General features: G+C 41.2%; 1 long non-coding RNA gene across 2 annotated transcripts; it reads right to left on the bottom strand.

The window, feature by feature from the left end:
• Positions 1 to 3,705: 3,705 nt before the first annotated feature.
• LOC121650079 lies at positions 3,706 to 4,513 on the bottom strand. 2 transcript variants are annotated; one of them, XR_006012210.1, is made up of 3 exons: positions 4,476 to 4,513; positions 4,258 to 4,338; positions 3,706 to 3,964 (listed from the first exon to the last, which is right to left on the bottom strand). It is a non-coding gene; the product is annotated as an uncharacterized LOC121650079 (long non-coding RNA). The 2 variants fall into 2 exon arrangements; XR_006012209.1 differs by having other exon boundaries at positions 4,415 to 4,494.
• Positions 4,514 to 21,593: the final 17,080 nt, after the last annotated feature.

Genomic DNA, 21,593 nt, shown 5'->3' with positions numbered 1-21,593 from the left:
TGTCAGATCAGAAATATATAATAAATAATTCCTCACACTTTAACACTTTTTTCATCTTGTACTTGGTGGAGAGCAGGATGACAGTGTTAACAGGTCACCAGTTCATCACAGGGTCACTAAAGAAAGACACGAAGGTCCACAGGGACAAGCTCAGAATGCTGCAGGGCAAGGGTGCGAAAACAAAGATAGAAGACTCTTGGTTGGACTAATTTAGCCTCCATCTCCATGTCCCTATTATACATCTTAGAAGGAACCTCTTTTAGTATGCTGTTTCTTTCCCCATCTTTATACTTGCTCTCTGAACAAAGACAAAATACAATAAAAAAGATATATACATTAAACTGAATTATAAAATGGCTCCAGTGGTTTCACTGAAGTCCTGAAACTGGCACAAACTGGAAATCAGTTTATAATTGCAAATGGATATAAAGTGTGCTTTGGCCAAATGATGTCCAACATCTCTTACAAAGTTTTTCAGTTGGATGTTTTTTTTGTTTGTTTGTTTGTTTGTTTTTTGTTTGTGTGTTTGTTTGTTTTTTTTAGAGTAGATTAAAAAAAAAACAACAAAAAAAACAACAACAACAACTCTAATATGTAGTTAAACCCAGATTCACACAGACATGCTTCAGGAATTAAGCAGTCTTGCTTCTCATTCATTTGGAACTGAACTGAATCCTGGGTCCATTGCTCCACTTTGCCAGCTCAGCTTTAGGATAGTCATGACTGATTGTTGCTATTGTTCCAAGTGGTCTATGCTAGTCTTAAGGTATCTTGTCCTGCATTACCGGGTCTACATGATAGTTTCCCAAACCTGACCATTTAGTTTGTAAGCCATAGATCTAACCATGTATTATCTAGCACCTTCAGACATTAATGGATGTCATAAAGAGATGCTTTTAGCTCATGCCAAAGGGCAGTGGTGGCCTAGTGGTTACAGAGGTGGGCTTGGGTCTGGAAGACCTCAGTTCCAATCCGCAGACTGGCAACTGAGGTCCCTGGGTGCCAGAATCTGGTCTGGTAGCCCACTGCTCGTGGGCAAATTTCCCAGTTAGTATAAAAAAGTACAATAAGTATAAAAGAAGAAGATTTTTTTTTTTTTTTTTTAGGTTTTAAGGTATAAGCAGAAATGGATGTTTTCTTTTTTTTTTAAATGGATTAGACTAAAATAAATAAATATAATAAACAAATTTTTGAAAACAAAAATGTGACTTAAAGAGAAAAATTCTACTTTTTCTGTTATTCTCTTCATGAACAGCTTGTATCAAACTTAATTAAACCACCAGAATTTCAAGGTTTTCAAAATAACTAAGAATTTAATTGAGGTTCAAAACTGAATTTGTGTTCAAATCTTTATACTTAGAATGAAGATAAAAATTTTATAACACATATAGGGGGCAAATTTGCTCAATTCATCATTTCTTGCTGCTATTAAAGTCCTTTCTAGGCCAAATATGTTCCTGTGCATGTTTGTATTGTTTAATGAGTGAGAGAGAGGAGTGCTGATGACACATTAAACATTTCTATTGGACAATATGCTGCCAGTTGAATAGATTTTAAGTTCTTTGAATTGTAATTCCGACTCTAAAGGAGTCAGTGCGTCACTAATCCTCACCTTACGTCATTGGACTGAATGTTGTTAAATGATATTTTTGCAAATGAGTGCAGGAATTTATTACAGTCCCAAATTTGTGAGATTCTCCAATATTGTGTGCAACACCTTCTACCCCATGTTGAAAATAAAGCCATCATGTAGTTTCAAGCCCTTGTGTAGTTGTAAGCATTTAGTTTCTGTCTTGCTAGTCCAAGGTCACGATTGCAGCAGGCTCAGATGTCATTCAGCCACCTCTACACTGAATCCTTGCTCTGCTCTGCCACCTTAAAGACTGTAACGAGACATGCACCAGTTTTGCACCAGCTGCCAGTTCTCTGTGTATTAGAGTGGAGACAGAAAAAGATTTTCACCAGTTGCACTCTCTTACATTGGACTTGTTAGTTAATGGCATGACAGATGGAGAGACAACCATAAAACTACCGCAAGAGCAACTTGTCCAGTCTACAAGGATGCAGCCTCCTTTGCAAATTTTTCCACTCTTGATATTCTTTGTAGAACTTTCTTCACCATAGCCAAATTGTTACATACAAGCATGATTGATGTTCTCCTCTAAACTCTCTAAAAGTGAACATCTACTTTGCCAAAATGTTGACCTAAAGGCAAAGTTAGAAGAACTATTTATATGCCCTTGTGTAAGAAAAGTCACCATACCAAAGCAGAGCACAGGCTGGGATTTTCAGTCATTTTTACAAGGGTGATAAGTCAGCGGTGACCACTCCTGCTCTCCAAATTTATCTGTCTGACCCTGCATGAAGTCATAACTCATGCTGCTTCTTCATTACCTGCGATCCTGTGCGCCTGGATCAGTTTTGTTCTGCTGTGGAAGGTGTCCATTAATCCCACATAGCTTTAATCTCCACTATCTTAATGATACCACAGAGAAAGACAGAGACAGAGGAGTGGCTGAAGACAATAGTTTTTGTTCTCTTAAAACAGGTTGGACCTTTGGAAAGACTTAATCTTGTGTCTTTAACTGCTTCCTATCAAACTCTTCATAATGGAGGTTTTTGTTGTGGCAGTGGAACAGCGTCGAGAGAAAAGGACTAACAATCAAACTTCAGTTTTAAAGGTTTATGCAGGAAAACTATTTTTATGGGCTTATAATCTCTGGTAAATTCATGACTACCACAACAAAGCAGCTTCCAAAAGTTGTTATTTTTATCCTTCCCTTTACACTTATTATTTATCATTGTCTGATTTTTGGTGTTATTGTGGTAACTTAAGCAGTTTTTGTTCTTAAATTCTAAACAATATGTTTGTGAAAAACAACACCTCTTCAGTAGTGTTTAACTGTAATGCTCGTAATAAAAAAGCAGCTCTGTTTAAAAGAACAAAACAAAACAAAACCACTAATAGGAATATAATTTCAAACCAAAATGTTGTGAAGTGGTAAAGGTTCTTTGTTTTAATATTTTTTTAATGATTTAATGCGTGTTATAATATTACTAAAGATTGTATAATGTATTGTCCTGTGTAACTCCTCCATTCCGTTCAGTTGGCCATGCTGTGCACATAAAAGAGATAATTAGACCTCAAGCATCTGCCTGGTAAACCAAAGGTAAATAATATACACACACACACACACACATATATATATATGTGTGTGTATATATGTGTGTGTGTCCAATGATTAAATATTTTAATCAGTTTTTACTGTACTGTATCAACAGAACAAGCCAATACTACAAATATTTACTGATTCCTTTTTTTTTTTTTTTAACTTGTCCTGTCCAGCATCATAGCAAGCAAAATGATAATCTGGTTGCTGTATCGTGCTGAACAAATTTGCTCTGCCAAGGGGAGGCCTATGGGTAAGGCTCCTCTTGATAATCTGATTCATTTATTTATTTATTTACTTTGAATCACGGAATCTATGTGTAACCGAGCCCAATGGCTTAGGACCCATGTCAATGTATAACGGCAGATGGTGGTCAAAGAGAGACAGAGACTAAAAAAAATTAAGTTTAACCAAATTTATTTACAACAACCAAATATATAGACAGGCAACACTCTTAAAATCAATAAAAGAATGAGTTTAATTCTAAAAAAATTTATGCAAAGAAAAAAAGAACTATTAGGGCAAGGTGCTCACCAAATTAGCAAATGCCAGGGGGGCTGACCGGCCGCGGGTGCACGCGGTGAGAGGCCGCAGTTGTCTATGGAACAGAGTACTCACTACGCTCCGTGTAAGACACATACACATCCACAGCAAACAATAGGACAACAAAAGCATGCAAAATAAGTGAGGGGTGTGCAAAAATACCACGTCACACAAGGAGTGATGGGGCTGAAGTGAGAGACTCTATCACCAAAACCCTCCACCTTCCCGGGCAGCCACGCTCGGACCAGACCCTGCGGCAAAAAGGAGCACAATATTAAAATAATATCATAGTGTTTTAAAGGAGAGAAGGGCTCTAAAAATAAAAAGAAGACTAAGTAAAAAAAATAAGAAATGCAGCATACAGCGCTAGGTGCTAGACCTACGAAAAAAACACAACGTAACATAAATTGAACCAAAAATAGACCCAAATAGAAACAGCAGTGGCCTACGGCTTCTAAAGAAGAAACAAAAATGCTGTTAATAACCAAAGCACAGAAACACTCTCAAATATATTGAAACTACTAAATAAAGAAATATATAATACCTAAAAACAAATAAAACTCGGCGTGGTCCTTCCACCAGTAGACACCACCCAAGCGGCAACAGAGGCTGTATCAGACAGCGTCTATAAAAAAAACGTAAATGACATTAGCACAGCCGATATACATGAGCATGTAGACAGAAAAAAAAGAGAAACCTACCAGGTTAACAGCAGCAACAATGACAAAGCCGAAACAATGAAGCAGCAGGAGCACAGCTTACCTGTACCGGGTTATTGCGGAGCTTAAATGCTACGGTGCGTTAATGGGGAATGCGGAAGTACAACGGGGAAGCAGGGGCTCAGCCTCGTACGGTGGCTGGCAGAGGACAAACAACTGCTGGCCACATTCGTAAACTTGCTGGACCTGACCGGAGGGGACAGAAAAAGATTGAAAATAGCACAAAGATTCAAAAAGGAAAGAAAAAAGGAGACAAAAACATCACAGACAGAAGGAAACGACCCTTCAATCCACACCATCACCAGACAACAAACTGTTACACCTGTACATGAACACACCAGAAAATGTCCTACAACACACAAACACACACACACACACACACACACCAAAACAGAGCTGCTAGTCATCAAGAGTTTTTAAATAATAACCAAATCAAAAAGACATATCATGAAAGTAGCATAACAGCAACCAGATACTAACTCACAGGAAAAATAAAAAGAAAGTATTTTCTCTTAGTATAAAAACCCACTGGACAACTCAGTGACTGTGTCAGCATACAGAGCATGAGGAATAAGGAGTGATCAGTCATGAACAGTGGTGAGTGAGATCATGCAAATGTGACCACGCCTCTACGGAGGTCAGAGGCAGACCAGGGCAGCCCAGAGACCCGGGCCCTCAGCAGCAGCCCTGGAGCACTAACCCAAGCTACCTCACCCCGAAGACGACTCCAGCCCCACCCGAAGGGCAGCAGAGGAGAGCCCCAGCAGGAGCCCCCCACGGTCTTGGGGCACAGGTCCCACTGGGCCAAGATCGGCAGCTGCCGGCCCCGCCAGGGACTGGCCACCCAGGACAGCTCAAGAGAAGGGTCCAGGGCCCCAGGAGCCCGGAGGCGGCCGCCCCACCCCCCAAAGACAGAGGGCCCGCACCATGCCCAGGAGGACCAGGCCCACCCAGACAACCACCCGGCGTAGGCCAGCACACACCCCGATGTTCCAGCCGTACACCCCGGGAACCAGGGTACCATCGACCCCCTCCCACCCCCCAATCTGCACCACATATAACCCCACACTCACACCCTCCCCTGTGCTGTACCCACAAGCACTCACTATCACACAGTCACGTCACACATAACCCACCCACCATGCCCTGTGGGAGACACCCCAGGTGGATTAGGGAGGACAGCGAGCCCCAAGTTTGCTGTCCTCCCTACTCCCTACATGTGTTCGTGTGTGTGTATGAGACAGAGAGAGCGGGAAATAAGATGGGTCCTGGGATGTAAGTCCGAAGGGAAGAGAACCTCCCTCCAGATGGTGAGCTGCTAGCAGCACTAGGCAACCCCGTTCCCCAGGAGGCTCCCCAGGGCAAGACAGGCCAGAGGCAGCCGCCCCCCGCGACCAGGCCAAGCAGTGACTGCAGCCAACAAGCCACCACCAACCCCAGAAGACACCCACCCACCAGACACCCAGGGGGGAAGGAGAGGAGCGGAAGGAGAATAGCGGGAGAGCCCAGATCCACGGCGCACCACCCCCAGGCCCGCCCAGGCCCCCCTACAGGGTCATCCCTCCCCACCCCACCTACTCACCTATGATCTTGCACACTCCCACTCATCTTAGCACATGCATATGCGCACACACACAAACATACACCCACACAAACATCATCCAAAGCATAGACACACACACAACATACAAACATCCCTGTCTCACACCCCAGCACCTCCCCCTATAATCCTCCAAATCCCACTCAGCCCCCCTTCAAACCCTCACACTCCTCCTGCCCCCTGGCCATACCCTGGGTCCCAGGGCGGCAACCAGACATCGGGGCATGCACCAACCCACACCATGGCAGCACATCCGGGCAGGCCCAGACCCCCGGCACATACAGACTCCACCACCTCGGAGGGAGGGGGGACCACCCCCAGGCACCAGAGCCTAAAACCCCCGCCCAGCCCGTCCAAGAATAGCCCAGCCCAGGACCGACGCCCACTGACCCAGGCACCACCAGTGGCCTCACCCCCCCCGCCACGAGGTGATCCCAACCACTGGCCCCTACAGCCCCCGACAGGGCCGGACATAGAACCACCCCAACTGCAGAGCAGCCCAGTCCCGCACCACGGGAAACCACAAAGAACCCGCAACCACCAGTCACTCTTGGCCATTTTCCAACCCCCAAAGCAACGAGGTCACAGTCCTCCACCTACACTAAGTGATGGAGCTAAGCACAGGGGACCAGAGGGAATGAGATTCAGCTAAATGATTCTTTGAGGAGGCAGAGATTGTCTCACTACTGATGTGGTCAACTAAGAGATTCCTAAACTGCTGAATACACAGATTATTTTTGGTTTTCCAGTTCACAAGGATAGTTTTCTTTGCGATGCATAATGCTGTGCGTATCATGTGTGCAGAGTTAACTGCCAAATTAATGTCACTCAAGTCACCTAGTAGACACAGTGTGAGTTTTGCAGGAATATTACATTTAAACCATGTTGACATGTCCACACATACCTGAAGCCAGAACCTGAAGACACGTGTGCAGGACCATATAATGAGTTCTATGCAGAATTTTGAATTGTATCAGTTGCATATTTGAATTCTTAGTCATTTTAAAGGTGTTTAAACATATTTGTAACCATTCATCTTTATTAAAGTTACTGGATAAGTCAGCCTCCTATTTTGAAGTTGGAAGACAGGTTGAGTCTTCTAGTTCAGATAATAGTCTATATATTTTAGATAATAGCCTTGGGGCATTGAGATTCATGAATTCTGCCACCCTAATAGCTAGCAGTAAGTTTAATTGATTAATGGTATATTTTTTACATATAATAGATTTAAGCTGGTGATATTCTAAAAAATTTTTGCTACTGATTCCATACTGTGAAGTGAGAACATTAAATGAGAAGAAGTTTCCATTTTCTATTATATGTTCTAACTGTTTTATTCCTTTATTTTTCCATTGAGTGAAACTGATAAGCTTTTTGTTTTGCAGGAGGTCAGGGTTTACAAATATTTACTGTTAACTAACCTTCACTTGGGCAAACATAAGATGTCAAAGGGTCAGTAAATGCATCATGTGATGTTCTACTGTAAGTTGTTCTAAATCATCTCTTCCATGTTCTAAATCATAATTTAGAATTCATTTATCATCATCTCACCAACCGTCTCCATAGTAATAATTTCTGTCATAAAACCAGCAGATGTGAAGACTGAAGTTGAGCAGCCAACACTGATGAAGAAACTGATAAAACTAATGATCTGGATCAAAACACATTTTGTGAGTGTATGTACAGCAGTGATAAAGGTCCACAGCAGCATCAACCAAAGTAAATAGTTGTTGATAAAATATAGAGCTAATGACATATTTTATCAAGTTTTTCTTCACTTTTTTACATTATTTTTACAGCTTAGTTTAGTTTAGCTGTAATAATCAGTTCAATATTTCATAAAATCTAGACCTAAAAAAAAAGTCTCATTTGTGCCCCCCATTTCCTGGTCAGTGCTCCTGTCTGGCCCCCCATCAGAACTTTTCTAGACCTGCCCCTGCATAGCTGAAGCATAAATAGTTTTACCAACAACCAGCTACTGTGTTAGAGAAGGTTCTGCCAAAAACAATACTTTTTATAAATATATGGCGATGTAAACTATCAACTGCTATTTTCCTCCTTCTCAGCTGAATGATAAACAAACGCTACAAGATAGAAAAGCCAATCAGTTGATCACTGACAACCGTCATGATTCACAGAACAACCTGAGACAAGAGGGAGGACGCAGCTGATGCACAAATATGACCCAATTGGATTGTTCCATTAATGCTATGTTTATACTCAAATTCATGCACAGAGCCACCCAGCTCATCTCTTTTATCTCGCTTCTCCACGTCCCGCCGTCATAACAAATGACGGCTGTTAAGAGCTTGTCATGCCATCCATGCGTTAAAATATTAACACAATTAACTACATAAATTAGTTACCACTGATAAAGCATTACTGTACATTGCGTCTTTCACTAGACAGTTCAAGGTTACCAATCATGGAAAAAAAAAAAGAAACATAAATGGTTTGCTTGTATGGTGGTAGACAAGAAATTAGTAGAGGTGGCTACTGCTTCAGAGGTGTCTAGCTCGCCATTAACTCTTCATGATACACTGGTTCTGCACTCTGCTAGATAGCCTATATTTAGAATCATGAGGGAACTGATGAATAAAGCAGCAGCTCAATACCATTTGACTTGATATTGGTGCTGTTTGCCTCCAATTAAATTCTTTTCTATTATTTTATGTTAGAGTTTTCCGTCAGTCATCTAACAAATCTTGCTTAAATTTCTTAGAATGTAAAAAAAATGTGTCATGCTGATCAGGGATGTTTCTAGGGTTTAAAGAAAGGGGGGGGCTTAGCCCACAGGTTGCTTCTTACAGCCAGTGGTGAAATTATGACGACAACATGACATGTCATGTAATGTTTATTACTTTATCCGTGTAAAGGTAAACTAATAATAATGTTTTAATATTTCTAAAGAAATATGTTTCTAAAAAAATATATATATTTTTTTTAGATTACATACAATAAAATTGAAAGTGTACTCCAGTATCTTGTTGGTGCTACACTTCTGCATGGTAAAAATGATAAAAATATAGTACTGCAGTCCTTGAAGCAGTATGCTGAAAAGTACTACTTAAAGAACCATAGCATACAATACAGCTACAGAATGCATGCAGCAAATACGTTTTATATCAAGTGAATTTTAATGAAAAATACCCTCCCAAATTCTAATATTTTTATCACTGCATAATAATTATTATTGAGTTTAGAATAATATATATTTATCATTTTATTAACAAAATCAGGTTAAGATTTACAAAGGTTTTTTTTTTTGTTTTGTTTTTTTCTCTTTATGCACAGGAAGACAAAAAATTTTCTTCCACCCTTGATTTGGCCTCCAGAGTCCAGACCTGAACTCCTGAGAGTTTTCAGAATCTGCTGGAGAAGACTTCACACACATCAGCCACTCCCACCATGAATACAACATCATGGTGGATAATTAATGCAGCTCTGGATGAATGATCAAAGATGAAGGTTGGCCAATAATGTATGAAGCCAGGCAGTGTATATTTTATAGATTGGTGTGGCTCAAATATAAAGGCCTGATGAGTGGAGAGAAAAATCCTAATAAAGAATACAAGGATGCTTTTTTTCCTTTCTTTTATAGCATTTGAGTTTATGTACCTTGATAAATGTGCGAATGATTGCTATTCGTCAGTGGCACATAATAAGATAGGAGAAACATCAAATAAATAACAATATTAATACATTTTCATTGTAAAATAATTCAACTCAAGTAAATATGATTGCAGCAATGTTATTAACACGTGTCCTTTCGGTTTAAATACCATTTAGCAGCATATGTGTTGCCTGATAATCTTCACTGTTATTTTTTTTAAAGAACAGGAGGCAAAATAACTGATGCCAACTCATTTTCTCTCAAATTGCAAATACGTTTGTTAAAAGTGGTACATAATCTGAAACAATAAAAGAAAACAGGGAGTAAAATTTGCATGCTCCTCTTTGTGTCAGAAAGTTCAGAGAGGTTATTTAGCAAAGTTAAAACCCCTGCAGAACTTTTAAAAGCAACATCCTCTTCATCTTTGATAAAAAAGAACATCATCCACATTCATTGCTCAGGAAATAGAAAAAGACTCCAAAACCAGACCAGGACAAGGTGTTACTGCTCTGATTACACTTTGATAGGAGCTTATTGTGTATAAAAAACTGTATATACATCATATCCATGAAAGACCATAAAAAAAATGTAAAAAAGTTTGACTATCATATATTGTTTACTTCTCTCTGACCGTGTCCATCCCAAAGTTGGTAACCTGATCAAATGGACATGACTGTTGCCAAGACAACTGAAATGAAAAAGATTTAAGGAGAAAACTCCATCACCCAAAGAAAAGAACTTCAGCCTGTTTAATTTTTTGTCATGTTTGCTGCATGGCAATAAGTGGAAACAGTAATTCATTTCCATATCAGATAATTGGATTCTCTGGATCTGGATTTTCTGCTAACAATCAGTTAAAAATGAAAAATAATACAAGAAAATGCTCAGGAGGTTCGAACCAGAAATCTTGTTTGAGCCAGGCCTTTCTGTGTAGACTTTGCATGTTCTCCCTGTGCATGTATGGGATTGTTTCGGATACTCCAGGTTCTTTCCACAGTCCAAAGACATGCATGTCTGGTTAACTGATTTCTCACAATTCTCCCTTGGAGTGAGTGTGAGCATGAGTTTCTGTCTGCCTCTCTGTGTCCAGGATGTACTGCCTCTTGTGTCTTGGTAGCTGCTGGAAAAAGCTCCAGACCCCTGCAACTCTGCACTGGAATAAGTTGGAAAAAAATTAATGGATGGATAAATAAATAAAAAAATAAATAAATAAATAAAAAGAAAGAAAGAAAGAGAAAGAAAGAAAGAAAGAAAGAAAGAAAGAAAGAAAGAAAACTAGAAAGGGTTTTTTTGGTGTTTCATTTATTCTGATGTTAACATACAATGACAGGTATTAACCCCTTATCAAGCGGGGTCATTTTGGCAAAAATGCCTGTAATATAAACTCTCCAAATTAGAATTACTGCTGTTATTGAACCCTCTGGATTGTAAGTACAGGCTTGGGCTCTTTGTCAAGGTAACACTCTCTAGTTTCACCCACAGCAATCAGAATCACTGTGAGTATTACTGATAAAAAATATTTTTTTTTCCTGTGTGTTCTATAGTGTATAACTTTTTATGTCCTCGCCTAACCTGTACGGACAGAATGAGACCAATCTTGATGGGAAATATTGATGTTTGACCTATAGAGAGCCCTCAAAGGAAAGGAAAGTCAACATTTGAACGTAGTGTCAGTGCTGTGGCTGTTGCGTGTCAAAATGGTTTATATCATCGGAAAGACAAGACTTTGAGCTTTCATTTGATGTGTATATTGTGGGCATTCATGATGGAGGGGCTTGCACACATGGCTGCAATGTTGTTGATTAGTAGTCATGTACCAAAGATCCAAAGACTCTGGTCAACTAGTCCAGACCAGAGTCCAGACTAAACATGGAGAAGCAGCATTTAGCTGTTATGCTGCAAATAAGTGGAACAAACTGCCAGTGGAGATTAAACTTTCACCAAATGTAGAATCCAGGTTAAAAACATTTCTTTTCTCATGCGCCTATGCATGAAATCGGCACGGAAACTTTTTAACTTATCTTGCTTTTAATCATTTTAATGTAATTTATTATTTTATTATGATTATGTGTATGTAAATATCTGCAATGCCTTTGTTTTATGTAAATCACTTTAAATTGTCCTGTACATGTGCTATACAAATAAACTGCCTTGCCTTGCCTTGCCAGGACCGATACGTCTGCATCAATAGAGGTTAATATCAGTGTAGTTACTTAACACTAATTAGGCTAATACATGAGGTCAATAAGGAAGAGCGGTTTGCTTACTCTTATTTGTCTTTTCCTTTTGGTGACCATTCATCCATCCATCCATCGCATATGTAATATTGGGTCACGCAAGGCACATGTTCGCCAGAAAAACCCAAGACCCACGCTCCCTAACAACACTCTACAGCTCCTCCTGGTGTATCCCAGGGCATTCCAAAACTGGATTAATATAAAATGCCTTCAGAAAGACCCAGGTCTTTCTAGGAGCCAATTGAATCGTGTCATGTAATGTATCATATTGCAGAAAAAGCATTAGATATGTCAAGCTTCCTTCAGAAGTGTTAGCTTCATCTTATCTGTCAGGTTTTTTTTTTTTTTTTTTTTTTTACGCCGCTGTAGGAGACGGCTGCCTTACCAGTGTCTCTTACGCACCCGAGTGTTTCTTTCTTTCTTTCTTATCATTTTATTCCTTATTTTATATATATCCTATTGAATATTTTGAACTCTAGCATGGCACTTGCAAGTCGTCTTGTTTATTCAAGAGAGAAACCTTTTGCATTTGTAACCGGAAGTACCGAGTTACGCACTTTCGGGTTAGCAAACCGCGCACACCGGCTCGGTGATTAATGGCTAGTATAAAGAGAGCCGGAACGCCACAGCGGCAGGTTTTGTGCATTTATTCGTCTTCACTGATTTGCGGTGTGCGCCCTGGCTCGGTAGGTGAATGGCTTAAAGGCTGCTGTGAAGTGTATGTACTGGCATTCTAAATCGCCTCCCTCCTTGTTGGTGTAGGTACCGCTTTAGGACCCAGGTGGCTAGCTCACACACAAGCAGAAACCTCTGTATGGCAGAAGGTATGCCGATGTTTTTTTATTTGTGTTTCACTGTGTACGTGCTATTTTGGAGTAATGGCTTCCTTCTCTGTTTATAAAGACAGATGTACCAGGAGGGTCATGTGTTGTTCTCTGCCTCCTGTCTTTTGAGGAGAAGGTAACAGTGTGTTGTGGTAGGTTTGTTTTACCCCTGGAGTTTTAATTAACTATTGGTTTGTTTTTTTATAGGTGCCAACCTCCTTGTCACTGCCGTTTTGTTCCGTTTGTTTTAATTCGTTGTTTTAGTGTTATTTTCTGCAGTTTTATTGTTTTAAATTAATACTTTCTTTTTATTGTTTCTCCTTCCCCTCAGGACACTGGTTTTAGCTGTAATACCAGTGGTTGTGTTGGAGGCCTCGCAGCGGTGACAGCAGGCAGGACTGAGTGTGGGGTGGTGCAGGCCGTCACCCGTTCTGTTCGTCCCAGCTCTATTTTTTTGATTAACCCGTGTGTCCTGGAATGCAGGTCTTTTACTTTTAGTCGATTTAACTGGTTTTATTGCATGGTTTTGCTGTCGAGAGCCAGAGGGACGAAGGTTGGGTTAGGCCTGAAGCCGGACTCCTCCTCCCCCGGCCTTTGCATTTTTTTATTATTTTCATTTTGTTTCAGCTGTCATCACTGGAGTGGCCTCCCCCTCACTGGCTTGGACTGCTGTTTTTAATTTGTTTATGGTTAATAAATATTGTGATCCTGAGAGGATAAGCTGCCTCTGCCCATCTTTTATCACTGGGCTCCTTGTATTTAGACCTTGGGGCTTAGTTAAGGGTTGGCACAAGGAGCCTGACGGTGCTCTGGTGCGAATTTACGGCCCGGTCACACATTGAAGACTAATATCGGAATGCAGCACAACGTACCGGCAGAGCTGAGGAGGAAGTACAGAGGCTGCAAGTCAGGATCTAAGCTAAAGGCTGCTCGACGACGTTTTAAGCCAGTGATCCCCTTTGTACTAATGGGGAATGTCAACTCACTTGCTAACAAGATGGACGAGCGTTGGCACTGAACAATCAACGGAGTTATCGCGAGTGCAGCTTATACATCTTCACAGAGACATGGCTCACTGATGCGATACCGGATGGTAAAGTGGATCTACCGGGTTTCACTGCTGTGAGAGCTGACAGAGACATTAACGCCCGGTGCGGATGCATCAGCTGCCTGTGAGAAGATACACACAGTAACAGCAAGGCTGCAGACAAAGCATCCCGAGGCGTTTATGGTCATATCTGGGGATTTTAATCATGCTTCCCTGGACTCTACCTTGGCCTCCTTCTACCAGGCTGTAGACCAGGGGTAGCCAACGTTGGTCCTCGAGGGCACCAATCCGGCAGGTTTTCCAGATTTCCGTGCCCCAACACACCTGACTTAAACTAACGAGTCATTGTGGAGATCCTTATAGGCTGTTGGATCCATTTAATTTGAGTCAGGTGTGCTGGAGCAGGGAAATCTGGAAAACCTGCCGGATTGGTGCCCTCGAGGATCAACGTTGGCTACCCCTGCTGTAGACTGTCCCACAAGGAACAACAGAACAACAGACCTGCTGTACTCCAATGTGAAGGATGCCTACAGAGCCACCCCCCTCCCCCCACTTGGAAAGTCTGACCACAACCTGGTTCACCTACAGTCAGAGTACACCCCCCTGGTCAAAAGGATGTCTAAAACCACATGCTCGATCAGGAAGTGGTCACCTGAGGCAGAGGATGCTCTGAGAGACTGCTTTGACATCACTGATTGGGATGTACTGCTGAGACAACATGGTGAGGACACAGAGGAGCAGACTCACTGTCTGACGGACTACATCAACTTCTCGCTGGACGTACTCTCCCCCAATACGACTGTCCGTTGTTATCCAAATAACAAACCTTGGATAACACAAGATGTCAAAGCTGCCCTCAACAGAAAGAAGGTGGCTTTCATGAACCATGACAGGGAGGCAATGCAATTAGCACAGCGGGAGGTGAAACAATGCCTGAAGGTGGCAAGGGGCACCTACAGAAGGAAGGTGAAGGATAAACTGAGTGAGAGCCGTATGAAGGAGGTCTGGGATAGCGTCAACACCGTTGCAGGCTTCAGATCAAAGGCCATAACAGCGGGGGGGACAGTGGAAGAAGCAAACAGGCTGAACATCTTCTTTAACCGCTTTGACCAGCCCACGGTCCCCCCTCCCCCACTGCAGTACACAACCTCCCTGACTTCATCCCCTGTGCAGCCCCCCTGCCAGCCTTTACCCCTCCCCCCATCTCAACACCCTCCACACATAACAGCAGAACAGGTGAGAATTGAGGAAGCTCCAACCATGGAAAGCAGCAGGCCCTGACAGAGTGCCTCCTCGTCTGCTTAGGACCTGCGCTGCTGAACTGGGGAAACCCTCCAGCATGTCTTCAACCACAGTCTACAGCTGGGGAAAGTGCCTACCCTGTGGAAAACATCCTGTATTGTTCCAGTTCCAAAGAAAAACCGCCCTGGTGAGCTGAACGATTACGGACCGGTGGCACTTACAACCCAGCTGATGAAGACGATGGAGTGGCTCATCCTCAATCTCCTCAAGCCCCAAGTCCAACAGGCCCAGGACCCCCTACAGTTTGCCTGTCGCGCAGGTGTGGGTGTGGAGGATGCTATTCTCTACCTCCTACACAGTGTCCAAGTACATCTAGATAAGGGGAGGGGCACAGTGAGGATCCTCTTCTTGGATTTTTCAAGTGCCTTCAACACAATCCAGCCCCTGATGCTTCTGGACAAACTGAGGGAGATGCAGGTGGACCCCTGCTTGGTGTCCTGGATTGGTAACTACCTCACAGAGAGACCACAGTACGTCAGGCTAAAGGACACCACATCTGACACTGTTATTAGCAGCACAGGAGCACCCCAGGGGACGGTGTTGCCCCCCCCTCCTCGTCACACTCTACACCTCAGACTTCTGTTACAACACAGCCATCGTGGGGTGTATCAGGGATGATGGAGAGGACGAGTACAGGAATCTGGTCAGTGACTTTGTCACCTGGAGTCAGATGAACTATCTCCAGCTCAACACCTCAAAGACTAAGGAGCTGGTTATTGACTTCAGGAAGTCCAGCCGCCAACCACGTCCAGTGACCATCAGGGACGACAAGGTGGTGATTGTAGACAACTACAGGTACCTCGGGTTGTGGCTGAGTAACAAGCTGGACTGGACATGCTGTACAGATCACCTGTACAAGAAAGGCCAAAGCTGTCTGTACTTCCTGCAAAGACTGGGATCTTTTAACATCTGCAGGAAACTCCTGTGGATGTTCTATCAGTCTGTGGTGGCTAGTATGCTTTTTTATGCTGTTGTCTGCTGGGGGGGTAACATGACAAAAAGGTGTGCTAACAGGCTGGAAAAACTCATCAGGCGGGTGGGCTATTTGGTTGGCATGAAGCTGGATTTCCTGGTGACAGTGGCAGAGAGGAGAACACTAAAAAAAACTACTGGCTATTGTGAATGATGCCAGTCACCCTCTGCACACTGTCATCAGTGCACAGAGAAGCCTGACCAGTAACAGGCTGCTTCTCCCCAAGAGTAGGACCAACCGGCTCAGAGACACCTTTGTCCCCCGAGCCATCAAACTGTACAACTCTGCATTAGGCAGGAGGGGGAGAAGGAGGGGGGAGAGGGAGGTATGCAGTCCGCCTGATACAACACATGCACAATAACCCATACAAACAGTTGCAATAACTTCTACGTGCAATAAGTGAACTGGGAATCTGTACCACCTCTACTGTGTGCAATGCTTGTTTATATTATTTTATTTAACTTATCTTATTATTATTTATTGCATTCTATTTATCCTTTTCTTGCACCTTATTGCCTCTATTTTACTTTATACCTATATATATTATATCTTGTGCTTATCCTGTTTTACTGTTGGTGTTGTATTGCTGCTGGTACCCAAATTTCCCTGAGGACTCTCCAAAGGGATTAATAAAGTATTTCTATTCTATTCTAAATCTTGTGAACATAGTTGAAGGTTGGAACGTAGCTTTGTCTTTTTAGCAAAGTTTTCTCTCTTTACCACAACCGACCAGTGCTGTGTCATTATTACTTCTGACAAAGCCTTGATCCATGTGTTCATCTATTTTTCCATTCTACCATTAGTCACAAACAAGAATCCAAGCTATTTAAACTCCTCTGCTTGCATTTAAGACTCTGAAGGAGCACTCTATCCTTTTCCTGTTGGGAACCATGCCCTTGGACTTAGAGAGTCTGATTTTCATCCCAACCACTTCACATTCACTTCACATTCAGCTGTGAGCTGTCTCACTGTGTACTGGAAAAAAACCACATCATCTGCAAAAAACAGGATCGCAACCCTGAGGTTCCTAAATAAAGCATCATTGAACTCTACTGAACTCTGGCAGATGTTTGTACTGTGGCATCCTTTCACGTATGCAAATTTGGCATCCATCTTGCATCCAGTCTCTCACAGCACACCCAAACAGAATCTTCGAAGGGACACAGTTATCATTTTTCTACAAAACACATACTGACTGCATAATCAAACTCCAATGAACCCCCTCAGTAGCTTTGCAAGGGTAAAACCCAGAGAATGTGCTCCAACCTCCCTAAAGAAGTTTATTCCAGAGTGTTGTAAAGGATAGAGGAGCTCCGCCTCCAGTGCTGGTTTTGATTTGTGATTTGTGGAACAGCGGAGCAGATAAGAAGTCAACAAATTACAATTTTTAAATGAGCTTTCAGACAGAGAAGCATGTGTTTTTTGGGGTGTTAGACTGAGATGCGTCACACGACTGCTTATTTGCAGTGATGACTCGTGGTGTAGCTGGAATTCATACTGGTGAATCAATTAAACCTTTGTCCCCATCCAGGACAAACCAGAACTTTTTTATAGTCAGCTATGACTATATATTTATTATTAAAAAGATGTTGGAGGACGTACAGAATGTGTTGCTCATTGTAGCCTTAAGAACTATTTCAGATTGCTCTTTCTTTCTTTCTTTCTTTCTTTCTTTCTTTCTTTCTTTCTTTCTTTCTTTCTTTCTTTCTTTCTTTCTTTCTTCCTTCCTTCCTTCCTTCCTTCCTTCCTTCCTTCCTGAGCTTCATATAAGCAATGTTAAAATAATTTGTGTTCAAACAGATTGTTGCACATTTCTATCCTTAACCTGAACAAGTTGGATTGATGCTTAAAACTTATCAAAGCAATCAATACCAGACAACAGTGGCTCAGAAGGAAACTCTAAGAATAAGAATGAATTTATAATGGTACCATGAATGAAAACAAAACATGAGGTAGCTGATAGGACACCAACTTCAAGCCCTCGGCTATTTACGATCAGCATAGTCTTTCTGCTTATGTCTTTCTGAAAAAAAGAAGAAAAAAAACCAAAACAAAACAACAACAACAACAAAAAGGAAATGAAGTCTATAAATGAAAATAAAAAAAAGGTCTTCCTTACTTCCCATGTCAAACTCATCCAGAGCATCTCCATGTAATTTTATAAAACCCAATCCCAATCACCTACCTTAATCTTAGACTCTACATTGTGATGTTGTTGATTGGAGTCTCACTGCCAAAATATTTGAATTGATCATGATTTTTTTCCCTGTTGTAAACCTTTCTTTTTCCTCCTTAATAATCTGTTCTTATTGAAATAATACAAATAAATTCAAACATTGAATATTGGCAGAAAGGTATTTGCCATTTCATGTTTTATATCTTAACTCGGGACACACTAGCCTTTGGTGCTCCACATGCCTGCCGTGCAAAGCTCCCGTGTACCTTCCTGCACAGCATGACTTCTTTGTTTGCCTTCCATTTAGCCACACAACCAACAAGTCTTATGTCCTACAAGGGTAAACAAGGGAAAGGTCAGGGCGGTATCGACAGAGCCCCGCTTAGAATGGTGACATTTGAGCCCCAGAGCGTGTGTTTTATTAAGTGTTCAATATCCGCAGGTTGTGACAGTGTGAGTACATGTGGATGAGTGTTACAAATCCCAGATAGTTGGTCAGCTAATTTGCCAGAGACCAGCCTGTGACAGGACATCCATGGCCGACATGAGAATTTCTAAGCGTGGTGGTTTGGTTGCTGAAGATGGTGTGAACAGATTGTCACATTAAGGAGCAGAATAGTGGTCCTAATGTCAGCTGACCTTTGTAGACCACCATTAACAAATGAGTAGTGAGTGTAATGTGACAGAGTTTCTGTTACCCTTTTATTATAAATTGCTGCTCTTGAAAACGGTGAAGATTAAGAAAGATAACAGTATTTTTTTATTCATTATTTATTTATTTTCTTTTACAATTTTGAAATGGATTTAAAAAAAAGTACAACATGGTAACTCTCATACTGATCTCAGCTCAGATTTAATGACTCACTCATGTGATTTTCTGTCACCTGCGTTCCAGCACTTTTGCTAGGACTTACTGTTTTTTCCTGAGTAAACACTTCAGAATGATGCCAGAGCATTTGCTCTTGGCATTTAATACTGCTGTGGCTGGGGTGTCACGGCACCTTTGTGTCTTTCTCAGAGAAGCCAACCAGTCTTGAAAAAAGCTGCAGCATCTGAACACCCTGAGATCAGAAAAAGTTGCTCAATTACTGTCATGATACGCAAGATTCCCAGCGTAAGATGGGTAAGTTAGACAAAATACACAGTATATATATATATATATATATATATATATATATATATATATACTGTAAAATTAGTTTGCTTTATAATGAATTATGTGTTCTATTTGGTTATTTAGGCTCAAGCTGCTTGTTCTTGTGTATTTTGTCTAACTTACCCATCTTATATATATTGCTGGGCAAAGATTAAAATTATTAATCGCGATTAATCACATGGCATGCTGCGATTATTTGCGATTAATTGCCTTGTTACGCGCAAAATGTCTTTTTCCTTTAAAGAAGGCCTACAACTATATAAAGAAAATGCAGTAAATTTTGGTTTACAAACACTACATCAGGGGTCTCCAACCTGCGACTCTGAAGCCGCAAGTGGTTCTCTGGACCTTCCACAATGCCTCTAAATATGTGCCTAAAATATTTTTTTAAATCTATCTTTCTTGTCATTAGGTTGGAAACCGGGGACTTTTTTTTAATTTTACATCATTTTCCACAAATATCTACATCCCCTAGAAGAAAGTCTGTTTTTCCTCTTTTTTATAAAGGTTTTATGTTTTTCTTTATTTTAAAACGTAAAAAATGGAAATAAAAATGTGGTTCTTCAAAAATAAATATCCTATGGTGGCTCTTCATTAAAATATATCTATTAAGTTGCCTTTTTGAAAAGACTCGTAACATTTGCAGCTCTGAAGGAGTTTTATTTAGCTGGCTGAGGGAAAAAATGGCCCTTTGGATTGGAAAGGCTGCAGACCCCTGCACTAAACACATACACAAGTTTAGCAGCAGTTTTCTCTTTAAACACCAACTGTTAAAATATTTCTTCATATATAATTATAAAATCAAATATTTATGAGAAAGAAGGACGAAATGTTCAGGATTTACTAACTAAAAGGTAAAAATTCATAAGGGTGAATTTAAAGCTGTGAAGCTGCTTTCTTCTAAACACAGAAGGAACAATATGTGATGAATATCAGCATCAGGTGAACAGACAGAAAGCAGGATTAGAATCTCACAGCTTCTAGATGGTGAGGAGAGAGAAATATTCACAATATGCACAATAACGTCCATCCATGTACCTTCAGTGCTTCATTATCCAGATATTTGGCCTATAAATTCTCTAAACTTTCATTTTTAGCTTGACTGCACCTGCAGCCTCCGCTACCGGGAGTTAAGGGGTTAAGATCTCGTTTCCAGGTGTAGCATCAGGTCTGTAGATGTAACTATAAACATGTGTGGAATCCACAGAAAGTCCAGAATCTCAGCTACCAGCTCAGTAAAACCATTTCTATCACCAACACACACAGTTAGACAACAAATAATTCAAAGACCAGCTACATAAAGTCTGAAAAATATGTAAACACAAATGATGTCTCCCTGTGTCCACCTGTTGGCATGAAAACGAACAAACGGCTCATGTAATGAAAGCTCACATCTCACAGATTCCACATCTGGATGTTTCATCTCGCTATGACCAAGAGTCTCCGAACCAGAGGCAGAAGAAGGTCTGATTTATGCTACACGTTTGTAAAAATCAGAAAACATGTCATACCTTTGCTGTCTTGCATAAATTAAAACCACATTTATTAAAAAATATATATATAATAAATTAAAAGTTTCTCACTGTCTATTTGGAGCAGTTTCCCGTCCAAAAATCACAATGTTCTGCCATCTGCATGGGTTTAGACAGACAAAGAGAAACATCGGTTCTTCTTCTTTCTTACGTTCCAGACAGAAAACGTCTCTTCATGTTAATAAACCCGCTCTCTTCTGATTACATCAGATGCACCGCTGTAGCAGGGAAGGGAGACATGGATGCCATGTTTCTGTCATCAAAGCCAGCGGCCAGCAAAAAAAAAAAAAAAAAAAAAAACCTTAACGAGCTAATAAAAAAATTAACGTCATTAATAAAGCGTTGTGTTAACGCGCGGTTAATGCAACAATTAATTAATGGCGTTAATTTCTTTCTTTTTTTTTGGCTGGCCGCTGGCTTTGATGACAGAAACATGGCATCCATGTTTACTTTTCTCCTGCAGCGGTGTGTCTGATGTAATCAGGAGAGAGCGGGTTATTAAATGAAGAGACATTTTCTGTCTGGAACTTAGGAAAGAAGAAGAAGAAGAACCGGCCCAACCTTATTTTCCAACTGACATTAATGATGTAGCCAAAGCTACTGGCAGTTCAAGGATCTATCTCCATGCTGGTGAAACAATCTAATGCGCAGGTGGCCCTTCTCTTCATTCTGCAGTATCCACTTTGCAACTCAGTTTTAC

The sequence above is a fragment of the Melanotaenia boesemani genome, chromosome 12 (genome assembly GCF_017639745.1).
Source record: "Melanotaenia boesemani isolate fMelBoe1 chromosome 12, fMelBoe1.pri, whole genome shotgun sequence".
Classification (NCBI taxonomy): Eukaryota; Metazoa; Chordata; class Actinopteri; order Atheriniformes; family Melanotaeniidae; genus Melanotaenia; species Melanotaenia boesemani.
Note: the sequence above shows the minus strand (reverse complement) of the source record. Positions and strands in the feature narration are given on the sequence as shown.